Source organism: Felis catus, chromosome B1 (genome assembly GCF_018350175.1).
Source record: "Felis catus isolate Fca126 chromosome B1, F.catus_Fca126_mat1.0, whole genome shotgun sequence".
In the NCBI taxonomy this organism is placed as follows: Eukaryota; Metazoa; Chordata; class Mammalia; order Carnivora; family Felidae; genus Felis; species Felis catus.
Window position 1 is genome coordinate 27,852,492 of NC_058371.1, and position 21,881 is coordinate 27,874,372.

Genomic DNA, 21,881 nt, shown 5'->3' on the forward strand with positions numbered 1-21,881 from the left:
CAAGCAAGGGAGCCAGCTAAGCTTTGGTTTGAGGTTTCCTTTATACAGATTGTAGGGAAGGAGGAGCTCCCAGAAAAGGGGGGGTTCGGGAATGCTCCATCTACACCTCCAAGCCGTGGCAGGGCCAAGTGTCTAAGCACACGGAAGAACATCTCAGCAGCCCAGGCAAACCCAGGGTAGGTCCGGGCTGTCAAGCGCTGGCAGGGGCAGGACGGGAGGTTGGCCTCCGGGTTCCAGTGCCAGAGGTGTGGGCAGGCAAGGAAGGAGGAGGCTCTTTCCGCTGACTCACCTCCTCCCCCTGCAGCTGCTCTCCCTCTCCCACTCTGCCTGCTCCACTCCCACCTTTTCCCGGTTTGGGTTCAAACCTTAGCAACTAGCTCCAACAGCTAACAACACCTGCCCACTCAAAAACCTGGCGTGCCATCACGGGACCGGCACAGAATCTACTATTTTGACACAGCGCCTTCCGTTGAAGCCAAGATGTTCGAGAGAAAGAGAGAAGGAGCTCAGTGGGCTGGCTCCTGGCAACCTAGTCGCCTCATAAACTCGCATTTGCATTTGCTTCCCCAGGTCCCCACCCCCCGCCCCAGTCAGTGGAGCGCACAGAAACAGGTGGCAGGCGTGGACTCTGGCAGATGCATCATGCGCCCACAGCAGATGCAACGTCACTTTCCTTGCAGGTTTCTTGGCACCTTCTGGCCCTTCATGAGCCAGCACCTCACAGGAGCCTGCTTCCTGGTGCGGGATCCAGCCCCTTCGGTATAACCGTCCAGGATGTGTCACTCAGCCCACAAGAACTAGGGGCCGGCGTTTTCTGGGTCACAGAAGCCTCTGCCTACACCTCACTGCCTGTAGCTCCTTCCAGGTCACAGACACATGAAGTACAGGACAGGCCCAGGTAACAGAGGCCTTGAGGAAAATGAGCATCCCCAAGCAATGGCAACAGCCAAAAGGAGGTTTATGCACCCCTCCAGATCTAACCATTTACTTGTCCCGGCCTGGACAAGCCAAATGATGCCCACACAGCTCTCTCCACACTCATCAGTATATTTAATTAAGTTTTAAAAAAAGATTTGGGGGGCACCTGGGTGGCTCAGTTGGTTAAGTGTCTGACTCTTGATTTCAGCCCAGGTCACGATCTCATGGTTCATGGGTTCGAACCCCATGTCTGGCTCTGCACTGGCAGCGTGGAACCTGCCTGGGATTCTCTCTCTCCCTCTCTCTCTGCCTCTCTCTCTCTTTCTCAAAATAAATAAATAAACTTTTTAAAAAAGCTTTTTTTGTTGTTGAAATGGCTACCGAATGTTAGATTTCAAGTCACCAGAACTTTCTGTGTATGAGGTCAAGTGCCTGACCTCAAGGCACTGATGTTCTCATAGGAAAAACAAGGCAGGCAATTATAGGTAACACATGTGTAGTTGGTTCTGGGGCTATAAGAACCAACTTATATATGTTGGGGATATAAGAAATGCCTTTTTTTTTTTAATTAAATCTAATTAGAGCTTACTTTCCAAAGGTGATGAAAAGTCTAGTGTCTATTATATGAAGCTTATAGGATCCAAATAATCAGAAGTTCCTGATCATCACCCCAAGGTGATATACACTGCTTGGCTCCCAATCCAGGATATACATACTACATGTATTCAAGGGTAGGCAGTTTTATTCGCTCCTCCATGCTGAGTTCAACCATGAGGGAGAATCCCTTAATAACCAGTATTCAGACAGTCTAGCAGCCATTGACTTTGTAGGTCTTTCCATCGCTGAGATGCTGAATTCAGATAAGTTTGGCTCTTCCCTGTTTGTGGAACTCACAGTCCTCTTTCTAGCCCTGGGGGAGCTTAGCCACTGCCTCTCAAGCTTCCAGTCCCTCAGCTCAAATCACACCTCATTCCTGTGTCCCACAGCCCTATCATATGTCTTCTTCATAGCACTGATGACTCTCTGAAACCAATGGATTTACTGAGTATGTGTCGGTTTTCTGCGTCCCTCAGAAGAACATCAATTCTATACGAGGAGGATCCTTGCCAAGCCTACTTGCTACTATCTACCCAATATCTAGAAAAGTGGCTGGTGCATGTCAGTGACAAATATCTGCTGAATGAATAAATGCATATGCCAAGTCTCCAACCTCTTCCTTCTCTTCTACTCCCCAACATTCTTCTGCCAACTAACCTTACCCCTAATGGATCTAGATCTTCAAATACAGCATAACCCAGGGATGGAAAAATGAGTCTTTTCATTGTTCCAAACTGAGTACCATACCAGCATAAAACTCAATTTTCCAATCACTTATTACACATATATATATACAGATATATCTATGATGTCAGGATTATTTTTAGGAAACGGAATTGAATTAGAGATTGAGCTGGATCTGAATTCAACAATTTGCAGAAAGATGATTCAGACTGGCCTTAAGGTTGCTTTCACATCTGTTTGCTACCCAACTAACTGACAGGCAATGAAAAGAATATACACAAGAATAAAGGTACAGATGAGTAGAACACTTTCTGTTGCCTTCCTAATTCCTCACACTCTGTGTGAGGCCCCAGGATTGAGTGGTTTCGTCAGGTCAAGTAGAATAAGGAATCCACCAAGATAGAAGAACCCAGAATAAGTCACTGACTTTCATAGGAGCTTCCTAAACCATATGGGGACACTTTGGCTGCCTGGTTGCCTATATCTGCACTCTATTTCCAACAGTACCCATGGGCCAGCTTCAGGTGTGGCCCAATAGGCTTGGCTACAACCCACTGTAGGGATTATGGTAGAGAATAGCTTGGTATCTATCAGATTATTCTTTAAGTCTTGATCTACGGTTTAAGCAAGGAGAGTAATGTGCTATGGAATATAGGAAGAAGAAGCTGCTTTCAAACCTATTAAGTGGTTTTGTTTAAAAACTTGGAGAAGAGGGTCGCCTAGATGGCTCAGTCGTTTAAGTGTCCGACTCTTGGTTTCAGCTCTGATCATGATCTAACAGTTCATGGGATGGAGCCCAACAATGGGCTCCATCCTGACAGCCAGGAACCTACTTGGGATTTTCTCTCTCCGACTGCCCCCCGCAACTCGCGTGCACAGGCACGTGCACTCTCTCCCTCTATCTCTCTCAAAATAAATAATTTTTTTTATTTTTTTCTCCTAACTTGGAGAAGAGTAGAAGTTGAGCATGCTGAGCATGTAGAGAACAATAACCCACAAAAACAAGTCTGGCTCAAAAGGAGACTGTGGATAGGAGTTTGCATTGAGAGACTAGAGCCATCTGGTGGAGAATATTGAAAGCAACTAAAAATAATAATCAGTGAAAATCTGCTAATGAAATCAAATCAAATGGCAACTGGAAGAAACCCTTCATTTTTACGTATGATGAAATTGAGACCTAGCTAATTTTAAACTGAAAGAATTAGATAGTGGCATTATTAAACTGGTCGCCCTTGGATATCATTTAAGTCCAATATGAACCAAAAAGTGGAGAAACTGGTATTTGAAGAGGCTCAATTATCAGGGGATTTGCACACTACCCTAAAACTTCTCAATTCTTGCCTCTCTCATTAGCCATGAATCTATAAAGGATTAATCATGATCTCTTAGTCTGTCTTGATTCTCTACCTGGTTGATTTCTAAGATCACACAACCAGATTCCCAGCTATTTGTCACAGCCTCCCTACCCAGCCTGAAGGACTCCCGACAGGGAGGGAAGCAGAGAGGCCAGCACCCCATCAAGGGTTAGGATTGCACTCTCAACACCACCTCTCACCATTAGTGGCAATGCTGAGATTCCAAATGAGACGGTCCTACCTCAACTTCAGAAGAATTATGAAAAAGAAAAAAAGAATTAGAAATATTTACCTTGCTCTCATTTAATTTAGGGAGGTTCTTATTTAGTTTAGTTTAGGTGTCTTTGGGCTTGAAACTTACAAAATGGGTCCATTGTGAACAAGATTTTGCACACGTGGCCATAGGTTTGTTATTAACACAAGTAAGGCATACAGGCTACTGTGCAGAAAGAAGTAAACTCTATTACTTATTTCAGTAGAGATACTCTCTGAGTCCCCATCTCAAAGATAAATACAAATAAGCAAAAGACAGTAAGAAACTACAACACTCAGGATTCTTATCTACAATTCATGAAATCCACACAGGCTAGTCCAAGCAGTCAAGGGCCTTGCTGAAGGATAGTAGACAGCCAGCAGAATTCCTAGGAGGGACAGAAGGCCAAGTGCTGAAGCTACTTGAGCAGGAAGAACACACAACTACGTTGTGGAGTCTTCTGTTGAAGTACCATTGCCACACTGCTCTGAGATTTAAAAAACTCCACTATCGCTTTCCCCCAAGAAACCAGCCAACTGTCACCACACTAATCAAAAGATCATTGCACCATGGAGCAGAACTACTGTGCATTCACCAAAATTCATGACTAGATTATATTTCTGTTGCTGTTAGGTGTGGCATGTGCCTGAATTGTGGCCAATAGAATGTAGGTAGACAAGAAGGGTACCGTCTCCAGGAAAAGTCTGTAAAAACCTCCTTAGATCGTCCTCTCTCACCTCTTCCACTGCCTAAGTCCCTGAGAGACCACATGGAAGGCTGCTCCACCAGGAACTCCCACATCAGACTTTGATAATAAGTGAGAAGTAAATGTATTATCGTTTCAGTGCCGAGAATGAGATTGATACAGCAGCTACTGTTACCCTAAAGATACCACTCACATTTCTCCCTTGTAAATTAAGCCTTAGATGGGCCCGTCCAATTGGAAGAATCTAGGTTATACGCTGAACACTAGCTGCAAGTTTTCTGACGTCATTCTTGTGAAAGCAAGATTCTGAATGTGCACAGTTACCAAGATATAGAGAGAATACTTAAAGAAATTATAAATGAGGCATGATCCCTACAGAAAGGAACGGTCCAAAGAAAATGAAGCCCAAATGGCCAGTAAATATATGAAAGGATTGTCAGTTTCACTACTAATCGTGGAAATGCAATTTTATACCAAAAACAGACCACTGTATAGCCAATAGACTGCAAAATTTTGTTAATTATTTACAAATTGAGTAATGATGTGGATAAATGGGGTTCTTTCTTATCACCTTGGCCAAAGTATAAATTATTGCAAGCAAAACAGACATTATATAATAAAGTTGAAGACATACATAGCAACACAACCCATAAAGTCTGCTCCTAGACACATATCTTAGCAATAGAGTGTCTCACACTAACAGATAAATGCTTCAGCTGGAAAATCACACATCGCTTTTACTCATATCCCATTGGCCAGAACTAGTCACGTGCAAGGGGCAAGGAAAAGGATTCCTCTCACATGTCCACAGGGGGAAGAAACCTGGAGATTACTTAGTACTAGAAATCTCTACCACACTTTTCAAAGAATAGCAATGTTGAAGCTTTCCTTGCACGCATCAGCAAAGAAAGTCTAACTACAAGACCTTCTCACAATGCAGAGACTTGTTGTTATTGAAGGACTGCAAGAGCTTGTTATTGAAACAGAACCCATAGTTGATGAGAAGGAAATTTTTGTAGAGCTAAATTTAAGAAAGGTAAAAAGTAAATTCCAGTGATGAGATCAGAGTGATTCATCCCTTGCCCAACGTAAAAACTCAGTCTATGATGACACCCTGCCATCCGTTGTATCTGAGAGTCCCAGTAATCTACATGTAAAACCACTTCTCAGGAACTCTTCATCAAGAGTAACAGTGTCTTGTTTATTTACTGTGGTCCAGGAAGGCATGTTGATATCCATATGTTGAAAACCAGCCAACAGGTAGCAGCAATTAGGCCTATGAAGGGTATAGATACAATCATTTAGAGAGTCCAAGTTCAGACATGTCTGTACTATTGAATCCACACAATCTCCTAGACTATTTAAGCAACCAGGAAAAAACCTACTGCCTTCCACCTCTAGTTTCAATTCAAATTAAGGTGATGTTTTCATACTTGGTTCTCACACCAGCACCTAGCTTAATACCTGTCACACAGACACTTTGTTAAATGAATTGATCAGTCCACCATCAACTTGGATAATCATATGCATACCATTGGTATCCACCCTGCAAACTAAATTCCAGGATAAACACATAGCCCATAAAATCACTCCCAGAGCTAAATAGTTGTATACGTACAAGGATTTTTGTCCAAATGCCAAAGGGAGATAGAGAAGGAAGATGGGCAACGTCCCAGCTGGCACGGCTCTGTATACCCCACTGCCAAAGGAAGCACAGAGACAGAAATGGATCTTCGTGCCAATTCAGTGAATTCAGAGGCTGAGAGATTTCATCCCAACTCTCCTCATGAATGACTGAGGTGAATCATTTATTCTACGTTCTTGTTTTGCCATCTTTAACAAGCAGAGTGAAACAGAGGGGACTGAAGTTCTGATCAGCTTCCCAGGCATGCAGAAAGGAAGAACTTCTCTGGCTGAATACTAGGCTCCCAGCTTTAAGGGCCCAATTTTCCTGCTTGATTTGGAAATTGAGGTAAAAATCCACATAGACGAAAAATTACAAATTTACCGGTGTAAAGCATATATACACCCCTAGGTCTCGGTGATTTAAGTCCAAATCCATCTTGATCTTTGAAGGAAATGGTCTCTGAAAAAAGTTTTCACAAGATTATGGAAAGATCATAACTGAGCAGAACTACCTAGATATTAGTGGGAAACTTCCCCAGGAGAATGCAGGCAATAAAATAGATGCTGCTACTATGATAAAACAGCAAAGGGAGGAATCTGGGAACGCCCTCGCCCAATTCAGATGGCATCTACATGGGATCCAAGTAACCCAAATATCTTCTCAGATGCCTACTTCTCAGCTTTTTCCTCTCTTAATGTAGTTTGCTACTTCAGGTTCCCCTTCTCCTGGCTCTAGATTTTATGCTATTAGAGTTTTCCTCGCTCAGAGTCAGCTAAAAACAATTCATATTATTATAGTGGCCACCTACTAAGGACTTACTACCTGTCAGACACTGTGCAGTGCTTTACATTAGGTCTCTCTCTCTCTCTACACCCCCCATTCCAAGAGAAGCATCATCATTCCATTTTTTAAGTATTTATTTATTATTTTACTTGTTTTATTCCTTTATTTGTTTGTTCATTTATTTTGAGAGAGAGAGAGAGATCGCTAGCAAGGGAGGAACAGAGAGAGGAGAGACAGAATCCCAAGCAGGCTCTGTGCAGCATGGAGCCCACCATGGGTCTGGATCCCAAGAACCATGAGATCATACCTGATATGAAATCAAGAGTCAGACGCTCAACTGACTGAACCATCCAGACACCCTACATCATTCCCTTTTAACAAATGAGGTAGCTGAGGCTCAAAGATGCTGACTGGAGGATTAGCGCTCACAAAACCAGCAAAGTGTAAAGCTAGACCTCAGGGTTCTCTCTCTCTTTTTTTTTTTTTTTTAATGTTTGTTTATTTTTGAGAGAGACAGAGCACAAGTGTGGGAGGGGCAGAGAGAGGGAGACAGAGGATCTGAAGCAGGCTCCAGGCTCAGTGTCATCAGCACAGACCCCAAAGCAGGGCTCGAACTCATGAACCATGAGATCATAACCTGAGCCAAAGTCAAACACTTAACCGACTAAGCCACCCAGGCGCCCCGAGTACCTGCACTTTAAAAGACCACCACCCCATGTTGGGGGTTTTGTTTTCTAAAATGAGTCCTTGTCCTTTAGTGACATCCACTGAAATATTTCCAGATGAAATGTGATGCCTAAGTAATCTTGAGGGTGGTAACAGATGAAGCACCATTGGCCAAAGTAGACATAACCACTGAAGCTGAGGGGGGTCATATGATTTTAAAACATTTTGTTTTATAATATATTGGCATTTTTCCAAAGTAAAATGCTGAGAGAAAGAAGAAAGCTGAGTTGAAACTACCAGCACACAAAATTTAAAACAGAGTCAGAAAACGTCGTATTCTGAAAACTCATCTAGCAAACTTTAACAAAAAAAATGGATGACAGTAGTTATCAACTGAAATGCCCCAGTCTTGGAGTGTGCAAAAATATTTCTTCCCTGGCCCATAGAAGGGCATCATACAAAGATAACTGGAGTATTCATCACATACTAATGATGCACATTCATCATTGGTTGAGTTGTAATCTGCAGAACATTTGGAAAAGGAGTGGAACGTTAAGAATGTGCCCATCTTGTTTTTAAGGAATAGCGGTTCCTTCCTGGGCTGGGGAAATGTATAATAAAGGAATGGCCAAGCTCCCACAATTCAGTGACAGAATCCCCCAAGTCATCCGAATCCTGACTCTGACTTTACAGATCAAGTAAACATCTGATATTAATCTAGTTTCATGAAAGAGGCAATATACCAAAGGATTCAATTACTGAACGACATCAGTAAAAATGGCAAAGAAGGGAAATCTAAAAGCCCATCTCTCCATAAAAGCAATGAAGAAACTGGCAAAATTTGTCAGAATCCACTTTTTCAGAATGCTGGAATTTAATCAGTATATCGCAAATAGGGGGTGTTTAATCAAGGAAAAAACAGCTGAATCCTGGAAAGAATGCATTGTGGTGTTTGTAACTTACCCCGGCCCCATCCTCTACCCCAGCTGGGCAACAGCCTTAAGGACAACAGCCCACATTCCCAGTGCAGGCACCTAGTACTGGAGGGAGGAGGGCAGATCTTATTCTTAAAGATTGTGGATGTTTATTTTGACCAGTCTGGTGGTGCCCCGAAGTACTAGATCAAAGGGCTTGCCACTATTTCACAGCAGTGAGAACTTTCCCAGGGCTGAGACAGCTATTTAGAGGGGGGAGAGTTGGGGTGGGGGGGAGGGCGCAGTGTTTGTTAAAAACATTGAAATGAAAACATATTAGCTGATGCCACCTAGAGCAAATGATAAAATTTTGAATGAACAATAGACAAACTGAAAATCTTGGGAGCAAAGGCTAGGATATAAAATGCTTTGGAGAAATAAGGGCTTTGAAAAGGTCCCATATATTCCTAAGAATCTAAAAGGCCATACACATGCTCAGGACTGAACACATGCTCAAAAAAGACCTGAGATAGCTCCAAGCTCTCACCTCTGGCTGATGTTCAGGCTCTGCACAGGCAGGAGATGAAGGCTAAAGCAGAGTTGTAAACTACTGGCTGAGCGTTGAAGGCATGCCCAACACACACACAGAGCCCATCTCCAAAGAATAACAGATTTTTGTTCAGGTTCTAGGCATTTAAAGACATCTCTGTAGAATCACTGACTGACCACTAAACTAACAGAGCAGAGATTTCAGTAACCATGCATGATGAAGAATACAGACTCTATAAAATTAGTTCAGAAAAGTCACTACACAAACAACAACTACAACAAGCAGCAACAAAGTACCCTAGGGGAGAATAGGGAGAATAGTGGGGGAGAATCTGACAAATGAAATTGCCATGTTCTAACATTCAAAATGTTCAGCTTTAAAAAAAAAACAAAAACAAAAACAAAAAACAAAATGTTCAGCTTTCAGTACAAATTACAAGGCATGAAAAGAAGTAAGTCAAAAAAATAGAGGGCGCTTGGGTGGCTCAGTTGGTTGAGCCTCCAACTCTTGATTTCAGCTCAGGTCATGATCTCAGAGTCATGAGATCGAGCCCCATGTGAGGCTCTGCGCTGACAGCATGGAGCCTTCTTGGGATTCTCTCTCTCCCTCTCTTTGTCCCTCCTCCACTCACTCACTCTGTCTCTCAAAATGAACATTTTTTAAGTCAAAAAACAGGAAATAAGGAAATTAATAGAAACCGTCCCTGAGGACAGGCATTGGGCTTACTAGACAAAAACTTTTTATTAACTATTTTAAATATACTTAAATCAGCAAAGGAAACAATGTACAAGATGTAAAGGAAACCATGAGAATGATACCTTACCAGATAGAAAATATCAATAACAGCCAGAAATTATAAAAAGGAGCCAAATAAAAACTTTGGAGTTAAAAAATAAAATACAATAATGAAATGAAAACTCCAGTATCATTACTCAGGAAATGCAAATCAAAACCACAATGAGATACTATTTATACCCATTAAGATAGCTGTAAATTTTTTAAAATGGAAAATGGCAAGTTTTGGCAACAATGCAGAGAAAGTGGACTCCTTATATATTGCTGGTAGTAATATAAAATGGGGCAGCCACTGGGGTAAGTTTGGCAGTTCTTCAAAAAATGAGACATCGAATTACCACACTACCCAGCAATTCTACTCCTAAGTATATACCTAAGAGAATTAAAAATGTATGTTCAGGGGCACCTGGGTAGCTCAGTTGGTTAAACATCTGACTCTTGACTTTGACTCAGGTCATGATCTCATGGTTCATGGGTTTGAGCCCTGCGTTGGGCTCTGTACTGACAGTGCAGAGCCTGCTTGGAATTTTCTCTCTCTCCCTCTCTCTGACCCTCCCCACTAGTGCTCTCTCTCAAAATAAATAAACTTTAAAAAAAAAATGTATGTTGGGGTGCCTCGGTGGCTCAGTCGGTTAGGCATCAGACTTCAGCTCAGGTCATGATCTCACAGTTCTTGAGTTTAAGCCCTGCATTGGGCTCTGTGCTAACACCTCAGAGCCTGGAGCCTTCTTTGGATTCTGTGTCTCCCTCTTTCTCTGCCCCTCCCCCACTCATGCTATCTCAAACATAAATGAACATTTAAAATTTTTTTAAAAACAAAAATAAACGTATATTGAAATAAAAATTGTACATGAATGCTCATAGCAGCATTATTCATAATAGCCAAAAGTTGGAAACAAAATTGAAACAGCTCAAATATCATTAATTAATGAACGGATAAACAAAATGTAGTATATCCATACATTGGAATATTATTCAGGCATAAGAAGGTATGAAGTACTGATACATGCTACAACATGATGAGCCCTGAAAACTAATGAAAGAAGCCAGACACAAAAGACCACATATTATATGATTCCATTTATATGAAATGTCCAGAATAGGAAAACCCACAGAGACAGAAAGCCAGTTAGGGGTTGCCAGCGGCTGATGGGAAAGGAAAGTGGGAAGTGACTCCTTAATGGGTAGGGGGGTTTTTTTGGAGTGATGAAACTGTTCAGAATTAATAATGATGCTTGCACCTCCTTGTGAATGTACTTAAAGCCACTGAACTGTATACCTGAAAACGGTTAAAATGGTGAATTTGTTAGGTGAATTTTACCTCAATTTTTAAAGTGTGTGTATGCGTGTGTCTGTGTGTCTCTGTGTGCCACAGTATTGTTATGGAAGCTGTGGTCAGTCCATAGATTCAATGGGATGCCCAGCTCCACCAGCTAGGTGAGTGAGAGCACAAAACTTAATCCCCCTGAGTCTCAGTTTCCTATGTAAAAAATGGGGATAATAAAGCCTGCCTCATTGACTTGTTGGGAGGCTTCAATGAGCTAATGAAAGTAAAGAACATGTCATGAGCCTTGGAACATAGTAAGCCCTCAAGAAATATTGCAAAACATAAATAAATGCCCAGATAGGGAGAGAGACCGTGAGAGAGAAGAAAAGTAAATAGACTCCTGCTGGGAAGAATGTGCTCATCAGCCCTCAGGAACTTTCTTGTCTTGAAACTTAACTAGTAGGAATTTATAATTTATCAATCATTCTCTTAGATTTGCCTAGAATGACTCAGTCCCCTAAAGGCATAACACCTGATAAAATGACAAAATAAAGTCATGGAGTTAAAATGTTGAGAGTCTGTACACACACACACACACACACACACACACACACATACACACTAGCCTCCCTGACATAACATACTAGTTCATCTTTAATTAAATGGCATCAGCAATGACTGAGGAAAGCTATTCGTTGCAAGGAAACAGAAGTGTTGTGAATTTCCATTTTGTGCAATTCACCAAAATTATAGATCCACATAACTTTCAGCCTCTTTGCGCATACAAATCTTTCCAAGGCCATCTCAAGTCTTACCTCAGTTGAGCCTTTCCAATCACCCCAGCTGAAGATACCTTCTCTTCCACTGAGCTTCCCAGGAAGAAAGGAAGAAAGGAAGGAAGGCAGGGAGGGAGGGAGGAAACAGCACTAATTGAAAAATCCCAATCTCCTATGCTAACATTTCCTTTCACATCACTTTCTCAAGTTCCTCCCCTCCCAGTTGTCATCAATGTCCCCAACACGTTGACATCTCTACTTTCATTGTACCCAGCACAACCCTCCTCATCCAACTTCAATACCAGTGCCTAATGCCACATTTGCTGTCTTGCAAATACCTTCCATTTCTTGACCTTCTCCTTCCAAATTAAACCCTAGCTATGCATGGATCCAATATCACCTACCTTCTCTGTGCCTCAACCTGGAACATTAGTTATTGCTGGAGAAAAATACCCAACTAGGCAGAATGGTAACAAGTCAAATTCATAGTGAACAATGTCAGATTTACACAACCATGCCAGAAATATTCCTAATATTCTCTACGAAAGCCCTCTTCCATTTTCCATTACTATTGCATACCTCTCCACTCCAGTCAAACTCTGACTTCCTCCTTCCCTTCTGCCCCTCAGCTGGTGACCATTCCTCATACTTCATGAAGAATACAGAACCCACCATGCCAAGTCTCATGTTTCAGCCACCAATCTCCCATTTGCAAGTACTATCATCGTTTTCCTTCTAGTACACTAAGAAAATGCCTTTTCCTCCATGAAATGCCTATTTCTCCGTATCTTCCCTGGACTCATTCTTCTTTCCACTCTGAGTCTTACTCTATACCCAGGTGTTAATATGGCGATTTCTGAGTGATCATGGGTGATCTGGTTTCATTGTTCTCTTTCACTTATCTTTATTACAGAAGTTATCACGGATTACTTATATAATTTTTTTTAATAACAACTTAAGAGAAACTATCATCTAAAAGTTCTGACAGGCTTGGAGTGGTGGTAACACCCCCTTTATGCTTTGAGTCAACATTCAGCTGCCATTCAGTTTTAGGGTGGGAACAAAACAAAATCCTGCCAGCCAAGGAAGTAGAAGAGCCCAAGTCTGGAGATCATATTAAGTGCTACAGAATATACTATGTCTTGACAGGCCATATATTTCAAGCCTCTCCCATAGCCAATTTAATTGTCGCTAATTTTCTAATTTACTTTAGTCATAAAAACGGAGTCAGAGAGGTTACATAATCACTGATCTCTAAGAGAGGAGTGAATTTAAAAGGAGTCAGACAGCATTTGAGAGGCTCTCCTGTGGGTTTACCTCCGCAGAGCTGTTTCTCTTGTCAGTGAATCACACAGTCAAATTACAGGAGAAAGTGACAGGAATTAGGCTAAATTCCAACTCCTAGTGTCAGGAGGTTATTCATCAAGCCTACAGCATCAGCTCTCTGTTTGGCAAGGGATGCTGTTTCTAATTATGCATTACTCCCTGTGGGCCACCCAACAGGACCTTTATTTTCTCCACAGTTACTAATCAGCCATCCACAGTTAACAAGAAGATCAGATCTAGAAGTATGTAAATTCACTCTCAATTCTTTCCCCTAATCACTCAGCAGGACACCTTAGGAGCTCTAACGAGGTGCCTAGCCAACTAACAAGCTGGCCAGCTACTTCTCTTAACTATGGCTTCCAAAATGGGATCTTTTATTTCAGATACATAGACCCATTCAATACACTGAAATATGTAGCTTTCTTGCAACTTTCTGGTAAAACTTTATCTAAATTAGGCAAAGTTAAAATTGAGTAACTAAATGAAAATTGAAGAAATGCCCAGCCAATGGGGAATTCAAATGCGCACAATTCAACACCTGGGGACTTTTCTGTATGTCCCCAGAGAAGGAGCCCTCATCTGTATTTCTGTTGTCAAAATTTCTTCCTGCTGACATTTCTTCCTCTAACGACTTCAAATCAGATTCATACTCTGAAACAAACCTTATGAAATTACCAATCTTTGATGCTTTTTGACCTACAACCATGGCAATTTCATATAGTTCAGCCTAATACACAGGCTCTCAGAGTTTTTTTGAAGGGGCTTGAGTTTTTTCAAGCATAAAGATAAATAATAATAATAATAATAATAGTAATAGTAATAACCAACATATTATTGAGATCTTTCTGTATGCTAAGCACTATGCTGATATATATACTCACTCACTCAGTGCTCACATTTAACACTCACATCTCACAGATGTGAAAGCTGAAGCAGAAAGAGGTCAAGCAAGTTGCTCAATGTCATAGACTGGCAAAAGCTAGATTCAAACACGGGCTTTCACTGCACAGGAATTAACCACTGCATGTACTTCCCATAAAGTTTCTGTTGATGATAAATGGGGAAGTAAAGTAAAAAGCTCGCAATGATTCCATATAGTTTTCTCACCATTCAAACTTCTATTTCACTTAGACCCTCTAAAGGATAAAGTTACACATAGATACTAATAGTGAGTCTATTTGGCAACAGACTTCTTAAGTTCAGGATATGCAGATTTGATAAGCTCAGTTATGCTGTATTGCTTATGATTAATAATCTGCTGAGCTTTCCATAGGGTTAAGAGAATAAAAAAACAGAAGAAAGAGAGAGAGAGAGCACATGCAGAAGTACATGTGTGGTATGTACCATGCATCCGTGTGAATGTGTGCTCTTGACGCAAATCAGTCTGTGATGAGTGATATGGAGTCCTTTGATAGATTAATAGAATACTGAAATTTTCTAGTTTTATTAGTAGGACAGACTCAATATTCTGAAAACACCTCCCACCATTAACAAAGAGGAACGCCAGATGAAATATCTTTTTGAATGCATAGCTAAGCTCATAGGAAAGTAATAGAAATTCCCAAAGGCCAGAAAGGAAGAGGTTGCTAAAAACCAGAGTATTATATGATTGAGCTGATGTGACAGCTAATCTGGATTGATGGGCTTTATTTCCACTTTGACTAATCTAGAGAATTGGGTTTTAATGTGCACTTGGTGAGTAAAAGGTTTTGAGACTCTCAAATAGGGAGTTGAAACTGAGCCCCACCTACTCTCCCTCCCCTGTCCCACATAAAACACAATTCAGGGTGGACTAGAAAATCTCTCTCTACCAGCATAAGGAGATGATGAGGAAGCTTGCCTCTTTTGGCCTAGATTTTAAGTAGGGGGAGACAAAAGGAGTTTCCTCATTGGAAACTCAATTGTGGATCAATGTTATGAGAATCCAGAAATTCTCAAGCCAAAATTAACACATAAATCACTCCTAGGATGATTAGGTGACATCACTGGAGCACCTGGCAGGAGAAAACTACACAAAAGGGACACACACTTGACGAGATTTTGAGGTGATGGGGGGTTCAGAGCTGACGGCCAAGAAAGAATTCTTGAAGTTGTCTTTGGTACCAAAAAAATGATTTTATTAAAGCACAGGAACAGGACCGGTGAGCAAAAAAGAGCTTCACTAGGGTTGTGAAGAGTGACTGGTTATATAGTATGGAATTGGGGAGGTAAAGTCCAGGGGAAGTTTCCAAAGGGATTTTCATATGATAAAGAAGACTCCCAGGATACTGGAGGCCTAGCTATTGTCAAGCTAAGGTTGTTTTTCCCTCTAGCTATCTTAACATTAAGACATCAGGGAGTTCCTGGAGAAATGTTTTACTCTGCCTGCATCAAGTATTTGTCAATGGGCTGAAGATAAGAAGGAAATTCAATTTTATCTGCCATTTCCTTCTTGCCTTGTTCCCCACATCACTATGGAGGGGAGGGTGATGTTGGGGATCTAGAAAACTGAGTCTATAGGTTTCTAGATATTACACTATCGATAAGATTGCCTTTTTCTTATCATTTACTAAGATATTTGCAAACTGATGGAGCCTCTACCAGTTTAACCATTTGTGTTTTTGTCCTTTCCTGGTTTTGGGTAGCCGGGAGTGTCCAAGGAATATCACACCATATCCCTCCTGGGGGAGGGGAGGTAGGTAGGCTGGCTTGTACTTTGCCCTCAGCCTGACTTATGCTCCCTCACCACACTCACCACTATTCCCACAAAAAAGCCCTTCTAAAGAGTAACTCATAATACAAAATAACACAACTGAGTACTTAATAATCCAACATGAGCAAGAGACAACAGAGGTAACAAGTATGTAATAAAGAAAGTGCAGGTGGAGGGAAATTAGGCCCTCAGAACTTCAGATAATTGAATAATTTATCAAATGAAGACTATAAAATCATTAATGACATTTCAGAAAGGAATCAAAATATAACAGAAGACTATGGAAAAAACTTCTAGAAATGAAAATGTAATCGCTGAAACTAAAAACCCATTAGTCAAATTAGGCAGCAGATTAGACACAGATGAAGAAGGAAATTGAATACAGAGCTAAGAAAATTACTCAAACTGTAATAGAGATAGAAGACATATAATATTAAAGAGAGTTTAAGAGACACAGAGGTTAAAATGAGAAGATATACATATGTCTAATAGGAATTTGAGAAAAAAATAGATGTGAGAGAAAATATTCAGAGAGATGGCTAAGAATTTTCTAGAATTAATGAAACACATGAAATCCTCAGAATCAGGAACACACAAAAAGTACCAAACAGTTAATACAGAAATAAATCTCAATACCTCATCACATTATAAATTGCAAAACACCAAGACAAAATATTTTAAACACCAAGAAAAAGAATACCTACAAAAGAATGACAAAGAGCAGATTTCTCAACAATAGAAACAAAAGCATAAAATATCTCCAAAGTGAAATAAATAATTGTCACCTAGAATTCCATACATATAAAGAAGCTAAATTATCCATAAAGAATGAGGGTAAAATGGGGGTGCCTGGGTGGCTCAGTCAGTTAAGCATCCAACTTCAGCTCAGGTCATGATCTCCCAAGTTTGAGCCCCATGTCGGGCTCTGTGTTGACAGCTCAGAGCCTGGAGTCTGCTTTGGTTTCTGTATGTGTCTCTCTCTGCCCGTCCCCTGCTTGTGCTCTCTCTCTCTCTCAAAAATAAATAAACATCAAAAAAAACTTTTTTTCAAAAAGAGTGAGGGCAAATGGAAGACAGTTTAAGGCAAACGAAGAATGAGAGAGTTGACCTCTGCGAAACTTTGACTAACAGAAAGGAATTCCAAAGGATATAATTTAGAGAAAAGGAAAAGCAGCTAGAGGAAAGAAGTAAAATGCAAAATGTGGGGGCACCTGGGTGGCTCAACAGGTTGAGCGTCTGACTCTAGATCTCGTTGGGCTCTGTGATGATAGAGCAGAACCTGCTTGTGATTCTCTCCCTCTCCCTCTCTCTCTCTCTCTCTCTCTGCTCCTCCCTCACTCGTGCACTTACTTTTGCTCATGCTCTCGCTCTCAAAATAAATTTAAAAACTTAAAAAAAAGAAACATGTGGTCAAATGTGGATAAATCTAAACAGCATTGACATATATGGTGGTTAATTTTATGCATCAACATCACTGGCCATGGGGTGCCCAGATTAATCATTATTTCTGGGTGTGTCTGTGAGGGTGTTTCTGGATGAGATTATCATTTGAAGATAGACTGCCTTCCCCAGTGCGGGTAGGCATCACCCAATCCATTGAAGGCCTGAATACAACAGAGCAAAGGAAACAGGAATTTGCCCCTTTTTGCTTCCTGCTTGCTTGCTTGAGTTGGGACATCCCATCTCATCTTTTCCAGCCCTCAGACTGAGATTTAAGCCATCTGCTCCCTTGGCGCTCAGGCTTTCAGATTCAGATTGGCTTTCCTGGGTCTTCAGCTTGCAGACAGATCTTGGGACTTCTCAGCGTCCATAACTGTGTGGGCCAATTTCTCATAATTGTGTGAGCCAATTCTTCATAAGGAGCCAATTCCTCATTTCCTCAATATTTCAAGCAGGAAAAAAAAAAAATCCTTAAGCCCCAAAACTGGAAGCTATGAGAAATCTGTGTCCTCAAAATATATGCAATAGTAAAAGATACATAGATATAGACACATATATACAGACATATATATATATATATACACACACACATATATATACATATATATGTATGTGTATATTTATATCATGTATTTATATATACATATCTTACTGTTTCTGTTTCTCTGGAGAAACTTGACTAAGTAATCTACCACATAAAACAATAATCAGTGACAAATTCTCAGAGGAACAAAACATTGTACAACTAGAATACTAACTAGGTATAACATTATTAGGAGTGACTTAAGATTCTTTATATACATAGTTCTGGAGAAGATTGATAATATTGATTAATTTCAAACTTTTTAAAAAAGTTTTATTTATTTACATAATCTCTACACCCAATGTAGGGCTCAAACTCACAACCCCATGGGGCACGTGGGTGGCTCAGTCAGTTGGGCGTCCCAACTCTTGATTTCAGCTCAGACTTGATCTCATGGTTCATGGGATCCAGCCCCATGTTGGGCTCTTCATTGACAGCACAGAACCTGCTTAGGATTTGTTATGCCCAGAATTCGTGATCCCCAAAGACCACCAGGGAGCCGAGTCCGATGCAAAAGCAAAGAGCCTTTAGTCGAGCTAGCTCGAGCTCAATCCCCTACCTGCACCGATGCAGCGGTGAGATACCAGAGAGAAAAAGAGCGAGTTTCAAAAGCACAAAGGTTTTATAGGGATCATGGCCTTAGCCGATTGGCTGGGGAAGGGTCGTGGACTCAGCCGATTGGCTGCCAAAGTGTGGTCCCAGATCAGCAATTATCAGCGTCACCTGGAACTTGTTAAAAATGCAAATGTTGGGCCTGATGGTCACAGACCTACTGAATCAGAAACTCCGGGGGTGGGGCTCAGCAATCTGTGTTTGAACAAGTCTTCCAGGAGATTCTGATGCACCTGAAGTTTAAGAACCACTGTGTCTGAGGATCTCTAACATGTTTGGCCTCAGTCTATACAGAACGTTTCTCACTGGTCACCTATGAACCATTGGCTGTCAGCCTTGCTGTGCTATATAAATACCTAGCACCAAACACCATCCCCAGAGACTCTGATTAATTGGTTTGGGGAAGGGTAAAATGCTCCCAGGTCATTCTAAGCCTGGACAGGGTTGAGGGCTCCTGCCTCTGGCCCCTACCTGAGAGAAGCCCTCCCTCTTCTACTCACACTTTCCACGCCTCTCACACTCCCCTTCCTCCCACCTCAGACTTCGGAAGAATGCATCAATCGGTAGCCTGCTTTCTTAGAAAACATAAGTTACTCAAGAGGAGGAGGCGTGGTCTGAGGTTTGAGCGGGAACTTCTTTCTGCGGCCATGTCAGGGACATAGTCACTAGTCAGCTGGCCTAGGTCTGCTCTTTCAGATTCTCTCTCTCTCTCTTTCAAAATAAATAAGCATTAAAAAAAGGGGGGGAGGAGCCAAGATGGTGGAACAGCATGGAAGTTTTTTGTGTCTCTCACATCCATGAAATATAGCCAGACCAAAACTAAACCATCCTACACACCTAGAAAAGTGACTGGAGGATTAACACCACAATCTGCACAACCTGAACCACAGAATTCAGCAGGTATGTGGTGCAGAGAGGTGAACTTGGGGAGCAAGAAGGAACAGGAAGGGAGGTGCTTTTGCAAGCAGAGAGAGGACAGAGACTTGGGGGGGAGGGAATACAGGAAAAGCACCCCTTCCCAAAAGCAGCTGGAGAAAACATAGAAAATTGGAAACAGCCGCAGGGACTAAGCTAAAAAGGGAGAAAGGAGAAAGGAGAGGGTTTAAATTCCATTAAGACTGTAAACAAGGGGAGGGCAAAGGCTGCAACTCCGCAGCTCCATACCTGGCGGTGCTCTGGTGGGAGGGACGAATCCCCAGGAACAGAGTGGGGTCCGGGAGGTTCTCGGGCCACACGGGGAAAAGCGGTTCCACTGCTGGAAGGACACTTGGTAAAGACCGTTGAAGCCACCGGGTCCCAACAGACCCCGGAAGGCGGCCACATTCGCTGGTGCTGGAACAAGGTCTTTAAGGGTGAAGCCTGGTGCCAGGTGTGTGTTGTGATTTTCCATCATCCCTGAAACGCTGCAGCTACACTGTCTCGTGAACTTTTCTGGGGCGGGCTGGCACCTGGCCGTAGTCTCGGGGCACCGGCAGAAGCAGGGTCCAGCAAGCGTTCCTGGGTGCAACCGACATTCAGCCATTGCTCGTTTGGCCATTGCTCGGTGAGACCCTCCCGCAGAGGGGCGGAACGGGTCAAAGCCGCAGTCCTTCGGAAGTAAGGGCCGGGGAAAACAGCCGCATCTGAGGCAAAACTCAGGAGAGAGGTACTGCCTGGGGCCTGGTCACGGAGAGTGGAAAAGCAGGGAGTGGACGAGAGCTGAAGACGGAGGACCTGTGCGCGACTGCTGATCCGGGAGAATAGACTGGGTGGCTGGGTGGTGCCATTTTCCACCGCTCCGCCCATGCGTATGCGCATACGCACCTTTGAGCGCTGAAACACTCCATCCCAGTAGGCTAGCAGCGCCATCTAGTGGAGAGCAGAGCCATTACACCGAGCCCCGCCCAACTGGGCCAACTTCGCTCTTCAAGAACACAAGTCTCACCGCTGGCTTAGTTTATGGACTATAAAGCGCTACATACACTGACTTCTAGGGGAAAACGAAGCAATTTCAGACCTACTTCAGTCTGTTAGCAGGTCCATCTATTCAGTTTTCTTTCTTTTTTTTTCTTTTTCTCTTTTACACTTTTCTTTTTCTTCAATACAGAAAGAAAAAATTCATTTTTATTTTCAATTTTTATTAAAACTATTTTTCTTTAATTTTTATTACTATATTTTTTACTTTTGTGTAAATTTTTTCAAGTTCTATTTTACTTCCATCGTTTTATTTTAGTCTACTTCAGTGTACTCACCTTTTCAAATTTTCAATTTCCTTTTTTCTTTTTTTTTCTTTTTTTTTCTTAAATGCAGAAAGAGAAAAACTTCATTTTTATTTCAATTTCTATTAAAAATATTTTTATTTAATTTTTACTATATTTTTTGCTTTTATGTAAATTTTTTCAAATTCTATTTTACTTCCATCATTTTACTTTAGTCTACTAGTGTATTTACTTTTTCAAATTTTTAAACGATTTCTTTTTTTAATTTTTTCTCTTTTTCATTTCTTTTCTTTTTCCTTAAATACAGAAAAAGAAAAATCATATGTATTTTTAATTTTTATTAAAAATATTTGTCTTTAATTTTTCTCTACTATATTCTTTACTTTTGTGTGTATTTTTTCAAGTCTATTTTACCCACCATCTCATTTTAGTCTACTTCAGTGTATTCATTTTTTCAACTTCTCGAACAATTTTTTTTCTTCCCTCCCCCCTTTTTTTTCTCTAATCTGTCAAACCACTTTCAACACCCAGACCAAAACACACCTAGAATCTAGCATCATCTATTCAATTTTTGTGTGTGGGTGTGTTTTTAATTCTTAATTTTAATATTTTTTAATTTTAATTTTTTTTTTTAATTTCAATTTTTCGGGGCACCTGGGTGGCTCAGTTGGTTAGGCGACAGACTTCAGCTCAGGTCATGATCTCACAGTTTGTGAGTTTGAGCCCCGCATCGGGTTCTGTGCTGACAGCTCAGAGCCTGGAGCCTGCTTCGGATTCTGTGTCTCCCTCTCTCTCTGCCCCCTGCCCTGCTCACACTCTGTGTCTCTCTGTCTCTCAATAATAAATAAATGTTAAAAATATTAATTTCAATTTTTCTACCTCATTAATTCCTTTTCTCCCTTCAAAATGACAAAACAAAGGAATTCACCCCAAAAGAAAGAGCACGAAGGAACGACAGCCAGGGATTTAATCAACACAGATACAAGCAAGATGTCTGAACCAGAATTTAAAATGACGACAATAAGAATACTAGCTGGAGTCAAAAATAGATTAGAATCCCTTTCTGCAGAGACAAAAGAAGTAAAAAAAATAGCCATAATGAAATAAAAAATGCTATACCTGAGCTGCAATCACAGATA

The 21,881-nt window shown here is 41.3% G+C and overlaps 1 long non-coding RNA gene across 1 annotated transcript; it reads right to left on the bottom strand.

The window, feature by feature from the left end:
- Positions 1-1,202: 1,202 nt before the first annotated feature.
- LOC123384801 lies at positions 1,203-19,970 on the bottom strand. The gene is made up of 3 exons (XR_006596398.1): positions 19,709-19,970; positions 6,132-6,212; positions 1,203-5,789 (listed from the first exon to the last, which is right to left on the bottom strand). It is a non-coding gene; the product is annotated as an uncharacterized LOC123384801 (long non-coding RNA).
- Between the last annotated feature and the right edge of the window lie 1,911 nt (positions 19,971-21,881).